Raw genomic sequence first — 6,587 nt, 5'->3', positions numbered from 1 at the left:
CACTAACTACTGATAGGGATAGTTAGCAAATGAAAGATATTAATAGAGAACAAACAATGTATTTACCTTGATAGTCATAATATATATAGCAGTTCATGACAAATTACAAAACTCCGCCATCTCTCTCCCCACATCCATCACTGCTGGCGGCTCACCTCCAACTGCGCAACGCTACGCGCTGTTCGCAGCCAGCTGCCTGACACTACAATGGCGAGTATTACAATAATGCAAAGCAGCCACAGACTGCACACAGCACAGCCAGTGATTTTCATACAGAGGTGGCGTTACCAATAAGAAAACCTAAACAGCCTACTTACAACCTGCATGTACCAGATACACCTGCACTCTGTAAATTAGGTTAGGTTGGGTTAGGTTAGGTTACAGAGAAGTGCATGGCAGAGGGTAGATGGGTACTCTCCATTTCAAGAGTTATAAACGCTTCTTCCCATTCTGTTCGCGTATCGCGGGCGGGCAGAATGACCAATTAAGCGCCTCTGTCATTAGTGTAATCGTTTCTCCACGGTCGCTGCAGCAAGATTACGAGAAGTGTTTGTGATATATTACTAAATTCCGCTCTCAATATTGGTTCTCGAAACTTTTTGAGTAGGCTTTCGCAGAATAGTTGTCGTCTGTCTGAAGTGCCGTGGCGCCCCACGCATCAGGCGCCGAATGCAGCCCGCACAACTTGTAAGTCGTTTGGGTTGCCGAGAGCTCCGCCCCTGCGGAACCGACGGCGCGGAAACTGAACTCGCGGTCAGATCAGCAGGTGGCAACAACAGCATCCCGGCCGGGGCACCTGGCGGAGTGTGCAGCGACGGCACAGTTCTCCGATATCCCGCACCTTTTCCTGCGTCTAGAGGATCACGTACGGCAAATAAGCCGGCATATATCCTTCCGCAGTGTAACTGGGTAACCTCTTTTGATGCTTCTCAGTTTTCAGGATGAGCATTACTGCAAAGGGCATTTGATTCTAAAGCATTATGTCAGGGTGAAAAACACTAAATAAATAACTTTTTCTCTCTTAACAACATGTGGGCAGGCTGGGTTCTTCCTTGGCTCGGGTATGACGTAGAATGAAACAGCATTTTTACATAACTTTTATTGAACGATTTGTACAATGGTTTCCTTACTCGATTGTTCTGGCTGGGAGAGCGGCAGCTGTGTCGTTTGCGAAGCCTTCTGCTGCGTGAGCGGCGGCGTCTGATTACACCTGCCGGTGTGTATCTCGTGTCGCTGTTTCGCCCAGTTGACTGAAGACGCGCATCGTGAGGTGGCCATTTAATTATTGAGTACGAAGTCGTGAATCGGATGGTGATACCTTGGATGTGGCGTCCCAGTGTTTCTATTCTCTAAGCGGCCGCGTGTGTCAGTGTTGTGCGTCGGCCAGCGGAGCGACGCGGCAGGGGAAGGCCAGTGTCCCGGACTCGAACAACGGACTCCAGCTTGCCAGTCTTCGGCTGTCAGATCTTCATCCCAGCTCACATGTGACTGCTGATGTGAGACCGTCTCCTTCCCGTCCTCACGAGTCACCCGGGCACATAAAAATCAGTCTTCAAATGCCTTCTAACTTCCGTCTTCTGGCGGCGAGGCTGGTGCTTGCTATTACATTACAGCGGCGGACTTGGTGCTTCTGTGTACGATGTAGTCTCTTCCCGCATGACGGTCTTCAGCACTGACTGAACTGCACTGGAACTGAACTCGAACCGAAACTGACCTGAAAACTACTGTCGGGCCCACTGCGTCTCGCGTATTTATTTACTTCAGTTCACTGGAGGTGAACGACTTCACGGTCATTGCCTCTTCTGTCACGTTGAAAAGCTTATCGAAGAATCTTCTTAACATCGGTCACTGGCTCTTGGAATGTAGGCGAGGGCCTTTGATCGCATGTGACAAATGAGAAGCACGTGAGTCGGTCGGGCGATGCCCTGACGGCAGAACTGACAGCTTCCGCTTATGTGGGGAGGGCGATGGCTTCTCCGGAACGTGCTGACTTGCAAGCGCCGGCCCTTACCACTGCTGCTCTGCCCGCTGTTTGCCAGTGTGTAACTCTTCTAAAGTAAACTAAGTTTTTCATTCATCTTCTAATTTCTACTTCACATTGATTTCACTAATTTATTTACCTATCTTAAGTACCACTCAACATTCCTCCACTCTTCGGAGAAATTCGCCCTCGAATTTGCCACTCGACACCAAGGCAGCTACATGCGCTGGCGTGTGAGCTCATCACAGCAATTCAGTCGCAATGAGCAGCCGACCGTAGGCTCTCAATAACGACCCGCTATGGACACCGCCGCAATATTCCAGAGTGTGATTGGCGGCGGGCTAGCTGGGGCTTCGTATAATTTCCACTGTTTTCTTTCTTCACCGACATAATAGTGCCAAGACTTTACTTTGCGATTCTATGCTTCTATTCTTGTCACATTTAGAAATTCACTATACTCTTCGATCGTTGGTACTTCTGGAGTGAAGTGCTAGTGTAAAACATTTTGAAAGTGATTTGTTTACGAGACTTAAGATGAACTGCGGTATTTGTTTCCAAAACAAAGAAATGAGGAACTTGACTTTTCTTTCTTTTTGCTGAACTTAACAATTCTCAGATTTAAAGATTTTTGTACATCTTAAGATTATTGTGATTAATTCCTTGTGTTGAAGATCTGAATTATCTATTTTTGGATACAGAAACTCAAGTGCGTTTGCTGTTGGAGAACTATTATTTGCCTGTTCACTTGCGGAAGAATTTTGTTTCATTTCAGACTTAAAGGAATTTAACTTCCATAATACACTCAGTTGCCAAAAGTCTTGGGGTAGCGATATGCACATATACGGATAACGGTTGTATCGCGCACACATGGTATTTAAGGGCAGTGCATTAGCGACTTGTCACTTGTACCTAAGTGAGTCATGTAAATAGGCTTCCGACGTGGTTATGACCGCACGAGGGAATTATCAGACTTGGATTGGTAGTTGGAGCTAGAAACATGGGACATTCCATCTCGGAAACCGTTAAGGAATTCAATATTCCGAGATCCGTGTCAAGACCGAGCTAAGAATACCAAATTTCAGGCATTACCCCACACCACGGACAATGAAGTGGCCAACGGCCTTCACTTAACGGACAAGAGCAGCGCGATTTGCGTAGAGTTGTCAGTGCTAAAAGACTAGCAACACTGCGTGAAATAACTTCAGAAGTCAATGTGCAACGTACGACGAACATACCCATTAAGACAGTGCGGCGAAATTCGGCCTTAATGGGCTATGGATGCAGAGGTCCGACGTGAGTGCCTTTACTAACACCACGACATCGTCTGAAGCGCCTCTCATGGGCTCGTGACAATCGGTTGGATCCTAGACGACTGCAAAATCGTGGCCTGGTCAGATGAGTCCCGATTACACTTGGTAAGAGCTGCTGGTAGGGTTCGCGTGTGGCTCAGACCCTGCGAAGACATGGACCCATGTTGTCGACATGGCACTGTGCAAGCTGGTAGTGCCTCCATAAAGGTGTGGGCCGTGTTTACGTGAAACGGAGTGGGTCCTCTGGTCCAAATGATCCGATCATTGACTGGAAATGGTTATGTTCGGCTACTTGGAGACCATCTGCGACCATTCATGGACTTCACGTTCCCAAACAACCATGTCACGTCAGCAGGCCACAATCGTTCGCGATGGGTTTAAAAGGCGGACTGTGTGAGCGAATGATTTGCCCACCCAGGTCGCCCTACATGAATCCCATAGAACATTTATGCGATATAATCGAGAGGACAGTTCGAGCACAAAATTATGCACCAACAACATTTTCGCAGTTATGGGCGGCTATAGAAGCACTCACTGTTTCTGCAGGGGACTTCCAACGAGTTGTTGGGTCCATGCCACGTATAGTTGCTGCAGTATGCCGCGCAAAACGAGTCCGAAAAGATATTAGGAGGTATCCCATGACATCTGTCTTCTCAACGTACACTGAAGATGTTGAAAGTCGTGAACTTTTGTTATAGTGGCTAGCTGACTCTTTAGTGGAAATCTCCGTGGAACCGAATGTAGTATGAAGCATCTGTCAGATCGTTGTATTCCATCTGCGTAATACTCTCCCATGTGTCATACAAAAATACGCGCTGCCCCATCTTTGAATACGTTCAGTAAACCCTGATAGTATTGTAGGGTATGGTGCGATATTGTCCGATGGGTCACACTGGTATTACGTAAACATTTTGTAGACTAACTATGTTTTCCTAGTATCGCTGTCAATGAGTCGAAGCCTGCCACCTGCATTATCTACGACTGAACCTCGTGCTCGTTCCCTTCTATGTGTACATTAATGGCTACATTCAGGTTTTCGTATGAGTTGAGTGAGCCCAATTGTGGCTCACTGACATTCTGATCACGGGATTCTACATTTTTTTCGTTTTGTGAATAGCAAGTTTTTCGATTCTGAACCCTGTAAATTTAACTACCAATCTTTGCATCACTGTGAAATCTTTTCAAGACTTCGCTAATTATTTGCACAGATTTTTTTCAGACTTTATTTCATGATAGATAACAGCGTCGACTACGAAAAGCCTACCATTAATATTGTGTGCCAGGCCAGTAGTATAAAACATGCACAGAAAGGGCCCCAAGACCATTCCCTGGGCCGTATCTGAAGCTACTTCTGCATCTGTCGATGTCTCGCTATCCAGGATAACATGTTGCGTTCCTCTACCAATATATCCTCAATCTAGTCACAAATTTCATTTGTACTGAATGAATGTTTGCATAATATTTCACATTGTTTTTAATAAATTAAATTTCTTGCTTTTATTCTTGTAAGTGACTCGTAAGTCAATGCTCGACATACAAAATCAGTCGTTGTTGTTGTTGTTGTGGTCCTCAGTCATGAGACTGGTTTGATGCACCTCTCCATGCTACTCTATCCTGTGCAAGCTTCTTAATCTCCCAGTACCTACTGCAACCTATATCCTTCTGAATCTGCTTAGTGTATTTATCTCTCGGTCTCCCTCTACGATTTTTACCCTCCATACTGCCCTCCAATACCAAATTGGTGATCCCTTGATGAATCAGAACATGTCCTACCAACCGATCCCTTCTTCTAGTCAATTTGTGCCACAATGTTCTCTTCTCCCCAATCCTATTCAATACCTCCTCATTGATTAAATAAATTTTATTGTGCAAATGAGAACGTGAACGTCATTACGAAGATATAGTGGGGGAGACGGGGCCAACCTGATGATACGTGTAGTCACTTGGTCTGACAAGGAGACCGCACTTCAGTGGAATTTTTGTATTTTTTTATTTATAGGCCGGCCGGAGTGGCCGAGCGGTTCTAGGCGCTACAGTCTGGAACCGCGCGACCGCTACGGTCGCAGGTTCGAATCCTGCCTCGGTCATGGATGTATGTGATGTCCTTAGGTTAGTTAGGTTTAAGTAGTTCTAAGTTCTACGGGACTGATGACCTCAGATGTTAAGGCCCATAGTGCTCAGAGACATTTGAACCATTTTTTTATTTATGGTATGAAGTTCAGAAATCAGTTGCAGGTGTGTCGGCTAAACAGATAATAATATAAAATGTAGTAACTTGAGAAGTAATTTATTGACGGCATGTTTCTACAATTATTTTAACTCGGGACGTTTTTTTATTCATGTAATACACCTCAATATGCACACCATCAATGGCGCGACAGACATATAATCTGTATTCCACTTCTCTTCAAGTGTTTTGTAGCATTGTAGACACAACATTTGCGATAACTGCACGGATGGGACGGCGCAGATCTGGTAGATCCCCGCTGGTGCCTGGTGCGCTTTATTGTTGATAAACCACCACAGAAAAAAAAATCAATTGGCCTAATACCTAGGCTTCCAGGGAGCTAAGCGGTCGATGGACTACCTTTCCGAATCCAGCGATCTGGGAACTAACACTCGCAAAACGACATGGTGCGCCATGTGTTGAAGGATCATGTCACGAGGAAGTTGTGGCCTGTTGGCGGGAGAAAGTACACAGAACACCTTCTGCTGTGAAGTCCACATGGCTACCGATGGGCGCTTACGTGAACAAAGCAGTTACGCGCTTGCGCACACGGTGGCAATCACCGCAAGCAATCCCAGAAAACATTTTGAGTTACCATACTTGTAAAAGCAAACTGCGTTAGTAAAAATGGTTTAAATGGCTCTGAGCACTATGAGACATAACATCTGAGGTCATCAGTCCCCTAGAACTTGGAACTACTTAAACCTAACTAACCTCAGGACATCACACACATACATGCCTGAGGCAGGATTCGAACCTGCGACCGTAGCAGTCGAGCGGTTCCGGACTGAAGCGCCTAGAACGGCTCGGCCACCGCGTTAATATTTCAACTACGTTTTAAGTTATCACATTTTACTTTATTATACGCTTAAACCGGTCACCTGTATCAAACACCAAAAGGGGGGCGACGCATAAAATTTACTTTGAAATTTTCAGACCGTCGTTAATAATATAGATCAAGAACGTTTTCCTGGCCGCCGGTGTAGGTATGTAGTAGAATGCTTGCCAGTGACACAAGCGGTCCAGTTTCGATTCCCCGTCGAGCTATGGTAGATCATATAAAGATGAA

Source organism: Schistocerca americana, chromosome 2, assembly GCF_021461395.2.
Source record: "Schistocerca americana isolate TAMUIC-IGC-003095 chromosome 2, iqSchAmer2.1, whole genome shotgun sequence".
NCBI classification, from domain to species: Eukaryota; Metazoa; Arthropoda; class Insecta; order Orthoptera; family Acrididae; genus Schistocerca; species Schistocerca americana.
This window is presented reverse-complemented; position numbering follows the sequence as displayed.